This window comes from Gorilla gorilla, chromosome 11 (genome assembly GCF_029281585.2).
Source record: "Gorilla gorilla gorilla isolate KB3781 chromosome 11, NHGRI_mGorGor1-v2.1_pri, whole genome shotgun sequence".
Classification (NCBI taxonomy): Eukaryota; Metazoa; Chordata; class Mammalia; order Primates; family Hominidae; genus Gorilla; species Gorilla gorilla.
In genome coordinates, this window is record NC_073235.2 from 131,469,069 (window position 1) to 131,484,151 (window position 15,083).

A 15,083-nucleotide genomic window follows, 5' to 3' on the forward strand; every position below is an offset into this window, starting at 1 on the left:
GAAAGATTTGCCACAGATTAGCTCTGGTCTCCATGAACTTCAAGTTTTGTTTCCCCTCCTCTATCTAGCTTTTCAGAGTACCAGGAGCATGATTCATATTCACATTGCAGCACAGTCTCTGGCCCAGCATATTCACAGCCCAATATCTGGTGAGTTGGCACAGTGGGTGGTAGAAAGTTCTTGGAAGCCATTTCTGCACTTGGAGCAGCCAGAAGGAATTTGACTCTATCCCAGAAATAACTGAGAACCATGATAGCTACATAGCACCAAACCCAAACTATATGCATCCCCAACTTAATTTACTCTCAGCTAGATCTCCAAAGTGACCTTCTCCACTCCTATACTTTTGAGTGGTAGGGTAAGTATGACCAAGAATAAATTACAGTAGAAAGAGGCAGTGGTCTTGCCAATCAAAATTAAATATATTACTTTTACAACTTGTACAAATCATATGAATAAACTAGCCCTTTGAAAGACCTCTGTGCAAGTGAGGGGCAGTGAATCTTGTATCTCATTAGCCTTACAGTAAATTTGCTTTTGCATTTCCCATTTGCTGTTAGGGACCTGGCAGTTGTTTTAAGGGCACCATGGTTTGAATGCCCAGACTTGCAGATTTACCCTGTTCTTCAATTTCGCACAGTGACTTACAAAGCACAGTGTATATAAGCATCATTGTTCAGGGTTATGTCTATGAAATACATACTTTTTAAGTAATTTAAGAGATGTTTTAAGCAAATCATTAGAAGATAACTCCCACCCCATGTAAGAGGAAACTCCACATAGGCTCCCTTCTACAATCAAATCCTTCTGCAAATTAGCAATGGAATGTGTCCTCTAAAGGAATGATATTGGAGCCATGTGTATTAGTCTGTTCACATGCTGCTAATAAAGACATACTTGAGACTGGGTAATTTATAAAGGAAAAAGGTTTAATTGACCTACAGTTCTGCAGGGCTGGGGAGGCTTCAGGAAATTTACAATTATGGCAGAAGGGGAAGAAAACATGTCCTTCTTCACATGGTGGCAGCAAGGAGAAGTGCCAAGCAAAGCAAGGAAAGACCCCTTACGAAACCCTCATATCTCATGAGAACTCCCTCATTACCATAAGAACAGCAGCATGGGGGTAACTGCCCCATGATTCAATTACCTCCCACCAGGTCCCTCCCACGACACATGGAGATTATGAGAACCACAGTTCAAGATGAGATTTGGGTGAGGACACAGCCAAACCATATCACCATATAACTTTAAATAGGGTTAAGAAAGAAATAGTCTTCACTTGTTGATATTAGAAGGTGGGTAGCCTTTGCCCATCTTTGTTTTTGTTTTTCAAGTGTTGAAGCCACATCAGACATAGAGCAATTTGCACATAATCTTGTTTCCCAGGTGAGTAAAGGTGGAATGTTCAACATTAAAGGTGAAATAATTTATTCAAAAGTTTACATTTTTATGTTATGTGAGAATAACTGTCAAAATTTAGAATTTATAATATCATAATACTACAAAAATATTTTAGTCTAAAATGTCTTCTGGTAAGTGAGGGATTAAATAACTTAAGTCGCTTGCCCAAGGTCACAGAATAAGATATTGGTTTTCAAAACACCTGCTAATGGTAATAGAAAAGTAATAGTAATAATAATAAATACATAAATTATGTAGGTTTTAACAATCACAAAATGACATTCTTAATCAGTGGGAAAACTTTCTCTTTCCAGCTCAAGTTCACCAGAATGCCCATGGGACCTGTAATTACTGTGACTCATCCCTAAAAAAGTTATTGTGAGTAGTCACTGTTCCTACGATAATGCAATGGTTTTGCTTATAAAATTTCCCTGAAGTTAAACCAACTTAGAGGTGGTGAGTTTGGATGCAGAAATTATTACATCAGGTAAATCCATCAACAAAGCGTTTAAACACAATGGATTTTATGTTTTCCTCTACTTTTCAAAGACTCCTTCTGCTTTTTCATTTAACTACGTTGTTTATCTACACAGATATTTCTATCCTGTAGAAATCATGAGCTTGATTAATCATATTATGACCTTATCAAAGAAAAAATATACTATAATCACTGGATACTGAAAAGAATCTTAGAAATAAATCTGATTCAAACTCTTTATTTTAGAAATTAGGACAATAAAACAACAGAAATGACTTTCCCAAAATTGCATTTTGGAATATAGACTGGGACTTAAATCATCTGTTTACTGGGATCTTTCTGCTGTCTTTCTCTCCTTTGTTAGACAGATAGGTCAATCGTCCTAGAACTTTGGTTTTAAACTGTCATCTCCTTTCCTGCAGGATAAAATTTATACTCTTAAGCCTCATACTCCAGACTCACCCCAATTTGATTGAGGTTATTGCATTAATCATATTCCCAATTTCTTCTCAACATAAATATGCCACTAAATGCAGTTTCTTTTATTTTCACAGAACATGCCTTGAAGTCTGTGCAAGGTTACAGATTAGATTAGAAGGATCTATTAGACTGACAAGAATGCCTTATAAACAAGGTGCTAAGAAAAAAAGATTTTAACTATTATATCAATTAAGTTAGAGAGAGGTATGTTCATAAAATTCAAAAATAAATGGATTCTGTGTCAGAGAGTTCTTTAATGTTGTAAAGCAGAAAACTGAGAGATGAAAAGAAAATAGCCTATAAACAAGCTGGCATCAATATTTCATTATAAAAATAGGTGGCACCGGGAAGAGAGTATATTTCAAAAGAGCGTGTCAAGGTTAGCCTTCAAAAGTTTTGAATGAAAAGTGGAAACATGCAGGAAGGTAATTCCTCATGAAGATGTCTGGATCTGTATTCAAGATATCAGACAGAACTAAATGAGATGAATAGGAGCTTGAATTCTAGATAAGGAGACAAAGATAATGACCCAGGGCCAGGCTCAGATAACCAAGCGCCACTGCTGACAAGACGATGATGGCTGAAACCATGATGGCACCACCTTTAACTCTGGTCTTCTTAGTCATGTGTAATCCAAATCGGCAGGTATTTCTGAAGGCAGACAAAGGTATTTCCTATTTCTAATATCGCTGGTAGCCAATGGTCATAGAAGTTTGAAGCAAAACATCTAAGCAAACACACACACACATAATTATATTATGGCTCGACATCAACCATTGTCTTTTCTTCTCTATTCAAATTCTATCCTTCCTTTTTTTTCTTACTTTATTTTTTTTGGTCAGGGAAGAGAGAGGAGATGTGTGCTATTTGCTTTGTATACATGCTTTTCTTTGGCTGGTTTCATCATTGATATTTGTAGTGTTTTAAAATCATTTACACAATTTTTTTTTCAGAGAGGAGATTCAAAATGGGAAAAAATAAAACCAAAGAGCAAGGCCAAAATTTGGTTTAAATGTGCTGGCATCTGGCTAAAAAAAAGTAGAGTTCCACCAAGTTTATTAGTATTAAAAAGAAATATAATTTGGGGGGTCTTTCCATTACTTCTATATGAACACATCTGAATTTAGGAAAGTGAAGTGGGCCTAGGCACTTAAAAGGAGGGCTCTTCCCATAGTGGGCTCTGAATAAAAATATTGCTGAGGGTCAGAACAACCAAGAAAAGTGGGAAGAAAAGAGCGAAATATATTTATCAGAAATGTTTATAAAATCAACAGGATGCCAATAAAGTTGTATCACGTTCAGTTTCAATGTAACCATGAGTGAAATATTCTAGACATGGCTGGTTAACATGTCTTCTTAAATGGAAAAAAATGGAGGAGTATCAATTAGGTAGTATCAATTAGGTATCAACAATATTTATTGAAGCAAATGTTACAAATTTTTCATATTTAGAGTGTATTCAGTATATTTTTAATATAGAAAGAGTGGTTATAGTCTTATAACACAGAGGTATTTGCATTTTTAATATTAAAGAGTAATTGAGATATTTAAGTTTAATGAATAAGAAACACAATTCTTCGGCAGCATTATGGTGTTAATTTTTAGATTTTTCTCCCTAAAAGCTAGAATTTAAGAAAACAACCACTTCCCTTTGAGTTATGAAACCACATTTGTAAGTTCTGTGTAAGGTGAGAGTTTTCTATTTGTCTTTGCACATAAGTTGTATCTGACTGACTCCCGTTATTAAGCTGTCCCCAGCTCACTGCACATCAGGACTACTCCCTTGCTTCAAGCCAAGCTCAGCTCATACAAAATTAGTATGTACAAGATGAGCAACATCAATCTAGTACAAAGAGGCGAAATAGAATATGAAAGCAAGGCACATGCTGAGGCATCTGCTTCAAACTGTTTGGACTCCTGGCCTTCCAGGGGTATTTGCCAGACATGTGGAAATATTAACTGAACTAAGATTTATGCCTACTCGCTCCTCTCTGTCTGCTGCACACTTCTTCCATGAAGTAAATCTGTTTTCTAACTTCAGTCTGTCTGATGACCAGGCAAGAAGACAGAAAAAAGCCTAGATAGGTTTTTAATCAAAGGGAAATATCAATCCCTCACTTGATCCAAATATAGAAACTTTGAAGAGGAAAAATAAAACCCTCATATTATTTCTAGTTAAACATTATTTGTAGTCCTTTGAAGACACTGTATTTTCTTATTTGCAAAATTGGCCTACTTTAAGGGTTCTTTGTTGAGTCCCTAAAAGAACAGAATGTCTTGTTCATTTACATACAGTAAACAGATGTCTCCTCCAAGCAGCACAACATTGGGAAATAATTTTGAAACTCAATCCATTCATTGTAGCTTTGGAAATCCTGGCTAACAAGAATCCCAAAAGGATGCACTGCCAGTTGTTTATATGAGTGGATTATGTTATAAAAACATGTTTATGAGAGATCATTCATCTTTTGTTTCCTGCATACTGAGTTTCAGTTTAACTACTATTTCAGAGACAAGCGTTATGGGCTTCTATTATTTATCTATTTGTGTTGTGATAAAACTGGAATTCATAAACAGACTGGCAGTATACATGTCAAGTTTTCTTTATTGTCCTGGTCCAGCTTTACTTCGGAAGTTGAAAATAAAATCTGAAAGAGAAATACTTTCTTCCGTAGGTCATTGTTTAATCTTCATTGGTCTGGTAGAGATCATTTTCTCTGTCTTTATTCTGGAAATTATGGGAAAAAAATCTTCCAACTTCTCTGGATTTTTTTTTCATTCTCATCAATTATCTGGGCAAGTCAGCTATGTGTTATTTGAATCCCAAAGGGTACAATAATTTGTACCTTAATGCTAAAAGTCAGCAGATCCTAGAGTAGAAAGTAACAATGGATATAAAACATTACTCTATGGAATGATTGCTAAGGTATTCATAGGTTTGTTTTGATTTATTTTGTTTTAACAACCTAGCAAACTAGGTTCACCAAAACCAAGCAAACATGAATGTGCAAACTAATTGTAGAACTGAGCAAATATACAGAAACTACTTCCCTTGCTCTGGTTCTGACTTCTCATGTCAGGGGAAGAAGACACATCCTAAAACAATCCTAGAATAAGATCCTTTGTGAAAGTTGGTTTTGTGCTCTCAGATGGTTTCCCAAGAAAGTCTCCACTCTAGAATTTACCTAATAGCTGTTTTATTAACTGGGAAGTTAGCATTTGCTTTATTGGTGAGATCTCTTTAAAGATTAAAATGGCCGGGCTCGGTGGCTCATGCCTGTAATCCCGGCACTTTGGGAGCCCGAGGTGGGCGGATCACCTGCAGTTAGGAGATCAAGACCAGCTTGGCTAACATGGTGAAACCCCATCTCTACTAAAAATACAAAAATAAGCCAGGCATGGTGGTGGGTGCCTGTAATCCCAGCTACTCGGGAGGCTGAGGCAGGAGAACTACTTGAACTCAGGAGGCAGGTTGCAGTGAGCCAAGATTGTGCCACTGCATTCCAGCCTGGGCGACAGAGTGACACTCCAATAAATAAATAAATAAACAAACAAACAAATAAATAAGTAAGTAAATAAATCCTCTTGGACGCCGCAAAAAGTATGTAACCTGTAAATAACCCCCATTCCAACACTATTTCAGCTCTATGAGAAGACATCACTTTACTTTTTCCAAGCTGGAGACGGAAGACCAGAATGTCCTGAGGTGAAGAGGTGATAGTCATATTGCTTTCGCTAAAATAAGTTTATTCTACAGACAGTTATTAAGCACCTAGTAGGTTTCAGGCACCATTCTAGGTGCTGGAAACTTAGTACTAATCAGAACAAAAATCCTTTAGATTCTAGTGAGAAGACAGACAACAAATGATAAAATATAAAGTATGTTAAGTGGTCATTAGTGCTAAGGAGAAAAACATACATCAGGGAAGTGAGATGTGAAATGTCAGTGTGGTAACATGTAAGACAGGGTGGATGGGGAGGCTTCCATGGGATAGGGGATTCTGAGTGTAGTCTGAGACTTGGCCAATGTGAGGTAGTCCTATGGATGTTAGTGCCAGATTGTTCCAGGAAGAAGAAACACTAAGTATAGAGACCCCAGAATAGGAGCAACCCTGGAATGCTCAACCGACAGTAGGCAGGTGCAACGGCCATGAAAACACATTTCTTGAATTCTCTGCTCTGTTGGCAGCAAATAACTACAATCCCAGTTTCCATCCCTTTAATCCATCACCACATTCATGCCAAGTCCATGGTTCCCATGGACTGCTCCCAGCCAATGACTGAGCATGCATGGTGAGGGCATAGTGCACACGGCATTTGGGACTCCTCTGATGATGACTTCCACTTGAGGACTCCCCATCAGGCTGGCTACAACTTGGTCAGGGTGACTCAGAGGTTTGAGACTGTTCTAACTTGACCTTTCTTTCTTCCCAGTCTCCTTTCACAGATATCAGACCTGTATCATGGTCTGAAGGTTCTGCCTATTTCTACTTTCTTCCCTTAGTTCACAGGCATTTTAAAACTGCAGAACTCTGAGAATATAATGCTATCCAAATACCTGCACTAAGAGACCTGAGCAAACTCTAGCATAGCTTCTAGCAGCATAATGTCATATTCCTAGGATGACCCTAGACCCTCATTAAAATGCTTACCTAAGGAAGCTCAACACTGTCTTCCCAGAATATGTACTATTTGTTCTGACCAACACCTGATGATAGGCCCCTCACTTCCCTTTTTTAGAACATTTATTAAAACGGGCTTACAATTGTGAATATGCATCTCTTATAGCTCCAACGTATCTCTCCCAAGGACCTGAGAACCATTCTTTCAAATGTAATCATCAGGAAGGCTAGGGTCTCTGTCTTCTAGTCTCTGTGGGAGAAGAGAACGCTTACTTCAATTGCCACCAGCTAGCAGACACAGCTGGCCTAACTGCATTTACGCTGACCAACACTTGGTAATTTTTCACTTCTCTTACTCTACTGAGCCCCTGCTCTTTCCTCTTTCTCAAAACACCCTAATCACCTCCGTACAAATCAGAATGGAGCTTAGCTCTTCCCCCTACTGTCAGTAGTTACTGAATAACATCTGTTTTCACTACCTTCACTAATGTCTGGGTATCCTTATCTTTGACAATTTATGGCAATAAATCTCTTGGTCCTCTCATTTCATTTTGGTGTCTGCTTCTTGGAGAAGCTAAACTAACACAGCAGCCCCATGTGCCTGGCACCTCTAAAATGTGTGATCGTGATAGAGATGATGTCCATCAGTAGCAGTAGATCAGGTCTGAAACTTTTATTTTGAGTAAAAGGGAGAGGGAATAAAGAGTTTCAAACAGAGAAGTGGCATGATCAACCTTCCTTTCTAATAGGGTTCCTCTGACCACTCTAGGGAGGCAAGATTAGGAGGCTCTTGCAATAATGAAGAGGAACGATGGCTTAAACGAGGGTGGTGTCAGTGCAGCATGGGAAACAGTCAAACTCTGGATATATTTTGAAAGCAGAACTAAAAATATTTGCTACTGGAAAAGATGTGTGTTGTGGAAGAAAATGAAAAGAATCAATGGGGAAAATAAAGCCATCAATGTAAGCATCTAGACAGAGTTATGTTTAAGTCTGCAAGGGGACCTGCTTTGGGGCATAATATCTAGAACTCAGTTTCAGCCATATTATACAAGGATAGAAAAGTATCTGAAAATATTATGTTTTAGCTGCATGTGAATAATTTTTGTTGAGAAAAAAATGAGATAAGTAGGAGAAAATATAAAACATTCTTAGTAATGCAAATAACTGTGGGAGAATAGCTAAAATAACATGTTATTTGTCATCAGCTCCCAATTGAATTTTACTTCCAGATGAAGATCACTGAGTTTCAAATTTGGCACATATTGTCCTCTGGGTCTTATGATCTGGATCTCATAGCATGAGAAATGGGTATGTTCTACCTGTTGGCACCTCTGCTCAAGCTCCACGGATTTATAATCATGTGCATCTACATCTCCTTCTGCACAAATTAACTCATCAGAATAGTTTATCCTAAACCGTATTTCAAAGCCTAATTAATTTCAACATTGATGTTTTATAGTATCTGTATTTCTCTAGATTTGTCCCTCTAAAATTACTATAAAGTGCCTTGGATACCACACTTTTATCTATAAGTAAATTCTTTGATTACCCATCTGTGAGTGGTTCTTTATCAACCCCCCTTAACCTCTTAGCTCAAAGTTAAAATGTATTGCCATTAAAATGTCTCCAGCCTTCACCTTGGCTTGATACCAGCAGACATCTGATGCTGTCTGAGGATACAAAGCTAAATTAACAAATAACCTTATTTAAAAGGTTGTTCCTGCCAGGCGTGGTGGCTCATGCCTGTAATTCCAGCACTTTGGGAGGCCGAGGCAGGTGGATGACTTGAGCCCAGGAGCTGGAGACTGGCCTGGGCAACATGGCAAAACCTCGAATGAATGAATGAAAGAAAGAAAGAAAGAAAGAAAGAAAGAAAGAAAGAGGGAGGGAGGGAGGGAGGGAGGGAGGGAGGGAAGGAAGGAAGGAAGGAAGGAAGGAAGGAAGGAAGGAAGGAAGGAAAGAAAGAAAAGAAAAGAAAGAGACAGCTTGTTCCCCCGTCTAAAATAAAAAATAATTTTAAAAATTAATCCTTCTTTTAAACAGCATAGAAATTGATTCTACTGAATAGAATATTACCCCACCTACATGGCCCATCACCTATTTTATTGTCAGAAAGTGGTTACTCTTCTTTTAACTTTCCACTATTAATTATTATTTGATTTGTAGCAATGTGGAACTTGATAAGGAATTTGGAATCAGAGACATTGGTTAAAATATTTGTCTACCACTTTTAAATGGCATTTCATCAGCTTCATTTGTGATGGATCAAAACTGTAACGGTATTTCAACATAACTTACCGCTAGGAACCTCAGCACCTTGGTTGAAGAAAAATGGCAACTAAGGCAAAGGGCACAGAGCAGCATCAAGGCAGACTTGACTTCTGCAGCTGGAGTCTGATCCACACTAATTTAGACAGCAAAGGTGAGGCCTCAAGCAACATGTATCAGCCCAGAGAGCCAGACGGTAAATACGGAGAAACAAGATGAAGAACGATCTGTGGAAATGCTAATAAGCCCAATATGTAGTAAGGCTAAGGCTAAGTCCATAAGCAATCAAGGAAAGAAAGGGAAGAAAAGCTGGGCAACTGGCCTCCAGGTCAGGGAGAAGGGCACTGGCTCCTGAGTGCCAGATGACACAATGCCCAAAGGTATATCTTGAGACATTTCCTAAAGCAGTATCCTGGGTTGTAGTCACTGTCATTTCTCTCCTGCTTCTTTTCAAGCCTACCTTGCTCACTAGTGAGAAATGTGAGTATATGTATCTGTATACATTTTTGTGCTTGTGGAGGGGGTGGTTAGGGCAAAAAATTATTGAATTTTACCTCAATTTTGCACTAAAGACTGCCCATGAGAGCTAACACGAATATCATAATAGTAAGTTATCAATAGCAACACTTACAGTGATGGTTATAGTAGTTTAAAGGCATAATTCCCACAATAACTAGTTTACTATAGCCCTGCTGGATACCATGTTAAAAAATGGAGGAAACTCTCATATAGTTCATGTGGAAAGAGTGACATAATAGGAGTCTGGAGAGATAAGTAAGAGCCTGATTAGACAGGAGTTTTAGGCCATTTAAAGGATTTTGACGACTATTAATGGACTTTTTATTTGTTTTTCTAATTTAAATTTTAACTGAAAAATAATTGTATATATTTATAGGGTATAATGTGGTATTTTAATGCATGTTTACAATGTGGAATAATTAAATCAGGCTAATTAACAAATCCCTCATCAGGGGTGGATGGAGAAAAGTATATTGATTAAAAGATACAAAGTTTCAGTTCAACAGGAGGACTATTATTTGACTTTAACTAGGGGAGGGTTAAAATCACACTCATACTTTAAAAAATTACTGGAAGTAAAACAATGAAAAATGTATTGGTGACAGGCAAAAATTGATGAAAGAGATTAGTTAGGAGACTATTACACTCTATTAGGCAAGAAAAGACGGTAGCTTGGACTAAGGTGGGAGGATTAGGGTTAGAATGAAGTAGATGTATTCAAGATGAGATAGGACTTGGTGATTTTTGGATAGAGGGAACTGGTGAAAGAGGGGATGAAGCAAAGATGATGTCAAAGTTTTGGCTTTGACTAACTAAATAATTGATAGACTCATTTGCTGACACTGGAAAAATGAAGGCAGAAAAAGTTGAATGAGGGAGGTCACTTTGGACCAGTTTTTTGAGTGTCCAACGGTGAAACTATCCGGATAAACTTTATGAAATTAATCAGGGAAGGAGGGCAGGGGAAATAAAACAAGCTTGCAACAGACTCAGCATTAATCCTTAAGTCAGCTTGCTCTTGGACCTGCTTCCTCATATTTGTTTGGTGCTTGTTGTCCTAGAATCATAGACTCTGTTACGAGATTATAGCTCTCCTTAACTGCTCCATAGATAACAACTTGAACACTAAGAAACGTTAAGTTTTCTCTTTGAGATACTTGTTCAGGTCCTGCATACCAGTGAAATGACCAATGCCAGTTGGTCTGAAGGACCCCACAAGAAGCTGACTCACCAAAGAAAGAAGCTTTTACATCCGAATAACTTCATCCGCCTTACCTTAATCAATCAGTGACAAAACAATTTTCCAACCCCTCACCTTCCATGATCCCCTTAAAAACCCCAGCCCAGAACTCCTTGGGGAGATGGAGTTGAGGGTCTCCCTCCATCTCCTTGCTGGACAGCCTGCAATCATTATATTCTGTCTCTGCTGCAAACTTTTTGTCTCAGTGTATTGCACTATTTCTGCAGAGTAAGCATACAAACCTGTTGATTTGTATAGAGATAATCTGATTTAATTTGTTAAATAGACACTTGAGACCCTGGTTTGGATTTCCGAAATTAGATTAAGACTGAAAATATACATTTGGGAGTAACTGTCTACTTCGCCTTCATTCTCTCCATCTCCATGGTTAACAAAATCCTAATTATATTCAAACATATAATATGCTCAACGAAAAATTCCCACCTTCTCAGACTTCCTAACATATGAGGTTGGTTCCTTGACTCTGAGTGCTACTATGAGACGTGAAAGGAACTCCTCTAGGAACTGTGGGGTGTTTGCTTTCATGACACATGCACCACTCTGTTGCCCGGCGGCCTTTTCCCTATCTGCCTACTTGGTGCAATGGAATGAATGCTTATGTTCCTCTAAATTTATATATTGAAATCCTAGCCCTAATTATTCAGTTCCTAGTAGTTTTAAAACTTAGGCCCCTATTTTTTTCACTGGCTCTCAAACAGAGTCATTCTCAACTAGCCATTTCCAGTTGGTATTAGAAAGTAAAGCTTTGGGAGGGGATTAGCTCATGAGAATGTAGCCCTCATTAATAGGATTAGTTCCTTATAAAAGAGACCCCAGAGAGCTCTCTCACCTCCTTTTCACCACCTGAAGATACAAGGGAAAGGTGGCAGTCTGCAAGCTGGGAGAGGGGTCTCACCAGAGCCTGACCATGCTGCCACCCTGATCTTGGACTTCCAGCCTTCAGAACTATGGGAAATAAGTTTCTACTGCTTAAGCCCCCAGATCTGCAGTAATTCATTAATAGCAGTTGGAACTGACTGAAACATCTGGGAACCATGATATATCTGGCAATACAGCAGCCACACTGCAACCACATTTTTATAAAGTAAGTGGTAATTAGAATGATGGGAGTGGATATCATGTAAGAAAAACAGAAAAAATATAGAGTATGAAGTAAATATGTTGGAAAACAAATTTTAAGCAACTTCAAACTTAAATGGTTTATTAGAAGAGGAAATGTTGAAAGAATAAATGAGAATGAGTAGCTGAAAAGGCTGGAAGGAAATTGATGAGGTGGAAGAGAAAAAAAACATGAGAGGAGAGAATGTTTTGGCAAGAGGGAGTGGTTGGTCATCCTAAATGATGTAAAGAAATTAATAAAAGTAATTAATTTTTGCATCTAGAAAATCCAAGATAAGTAAGCAATAATTAAAACTGCATGGAGAGTTCCAGTAGTAAATCAGATGTAAGACAACAATCAAATTCCCTCCAAATTGAAACTTCAACCCACCCTGCCACATGAATGCATCTTTTTGGATGCTATTTTTTCCCTTGACTTGATTCTGTTCTATTTTTTTCTTTGTTTTTTCATCTTCTTTGATAATCTTCTCATAGCCATTGCAAGATATTCGTCAGTAAAACCTCACAATCTCACTTGCATCCTTTCCATAACTCATTTGCGATAAATATATGTTTAATGTTTGGGATGTTTAACTGATAACATTTTTATGAGATATTAATACTCTGGAAATCATTATTCTACAGAAAATCCTAGACAATTGATTTAAAAAATTCAGGCCGCATCTGACTGAGAAAAGTTTAACGGCAATATTCAAATGGAATAGAACTCCAACCAGTGTCTTTATAATTTTCTTTTGTATGAGAGAAAACTGCTACTACTTGGGCATAACTTTTCCCAGCACATGGACCATCTAAGAATATGAGAATTATTTACTGTCATTACTGCTGAGAGACATGAAAAAAGATAAATTGTTGGATCTCTTTTATGGTTAGGGAGAATGCATTTTATAAAGATGAATATCATAGAACATTTATTTTTACTTCAGGCCATGCCCACTGTATGACACCCAATAAAATATTCATTTTCTGCTCTCCTCCCTTCATTTGGGGGTAATGGGCTGTCATAAAGGGCTATAAAGCACTTTCCACTAAGAAGCTTTGAGACAAGGGGAGCCAGCTTACCCCCTCCTCAAGTCAGGAGTAAGTGTCTATCTGGCTTTATTGCGTTTCATGAGTTTGTTGAGCAACCCAGTCCCCAAGTAGTGGTTCCCCAGGGCTTGTCTAGCAAGAGGAGGGCAGTGTATCAGTGAAGAACCAGCATCCTGTCTGCCAGGTGTTCTCTGCTGCCATTATAGAAAGAAAACCCTGTGTGAGCCTCTGATTGTTCTGACTCCTCTACCTTTTCTCTTGAAAGTGAAATTCCAGAACCTTGGACAAGGTGGGATTTGGCGAAATGTGTTAACAAGTTGCTTGGTTTGGTAGCTTGCCTTTGGGGAAAAAAATTTGGTAACTGCTAATGTAATGCTATGCTCATCTTTTATTGCCTCATGACAAATTATGACAAACTAGTGACTTGACAAAACACCCATTTAGAATCTCACAGTTTCTGCAGGCCCAAAATTCGGGCATAGTATAGTTGAATTCTCTGCTCAAGGTCTCTCTCACATAAGTGAAATCCATTCTATGATGTTGACCGGTTTCAGTCTCTTCTGGAGCTTGGTGTCCTCTTCCATCATCATTTAGATTGTTGGAAGAATTCAGTACCTAGCAGTTTTAAGACTTAAGCCCCTATTTGTTTCACTAGCTCTCAAACAAGGTTACTCTAGAGGCCACCGTCAGGTCCCCGTTATTTGGCTCTTATAGATGGCTCACAACCTGACTGTTTGCTTTCTTCCAGGCCAGTAGGAGAGGAGAGTTTTTCTACTGCTTCCAATTTCCCTTTAAAAGGGCATTACCAGATTAAGTCAGATCCATCCAGGAAAATCTGCTTTTTGATTTTACTGAAAGTCAACTGATTAGGGATTTTAACTACATCTGAAAAGTCCATTTTGCCATGCAATGTGGCATAATATTAGATATAAAATCCCATCATATTCACAAGTCCCACTAGCATTCAGGGGAGGGGATTGCATAGGTTTTGCATATCAGGAAGAGAAAATCTTGGAGCCGTCTAAGACTTCTGCCTCCCACACAATTCTGACCAAATTAGGTCTTTTTCAGACAAGACTCATCATCTCCTCACTCTGCTTTATTTTTTCACAGCATTTATCACTGTCTCATACCATGTTGTCTAGTTCTCACTTATTTGTTAGCAATTTCTCACAATAGAATGTCAGCTCTCTTGCTCCCCATACAGATGTGCCTGCATATAATGGACACCAAATTAATATTGACTAAATGAGTAAACTAGTAAATGAATGAGTGACTGAGTAAACAGAGAATTAAAAATGCAGGTTTTCTGCCTCCTAATAGATTACCTGTTTCCTGGATGTTGTCCAAGAGAAAATGAAGAAAGACCTATGATTTCAATTTCCCTCTCCTTCAAGATGGCAATCTTATTGACAGCTTCCTAGATCAACTCCCAGAAACAGCTTTGCTTCTAACATATTTAGAATGAATGTACTTCTGCTATTATTTCTTGAGAACAATTTTGAGAACTGTAGTTGGTGAACAGTGATGGGGGAGGACCTGACTGAGAACTGAAACACGCAGGTCCAGATCATCCAGCAGGCAGCTTTCTCCCTTCAGGGTCCAGAGATCCTTGCTTTCCTTTTTTTTTTTTTTTTTTTTTGAGAATGAATCTCACTCTATTCCCCAGGCTCCAGTGCAGTGAGTGGCACTATCTCGGCTCACTGCAACCTCTGCCTCCCAGGTTCAATCAATATTCATGCCTCAGGCTCCTGAGTAGCAAGGATTACAGGTACGCACCACAACGCCTGGCTAATTTTTGCATCTTTAGTAGAGACCATGTTTTCAGTTTCACCATGTTGCCCAAGCTGGTCTTGAACTCCTGACCTCAAGTGACCCACCTGCCTCAGCCTCCCAAAGTACT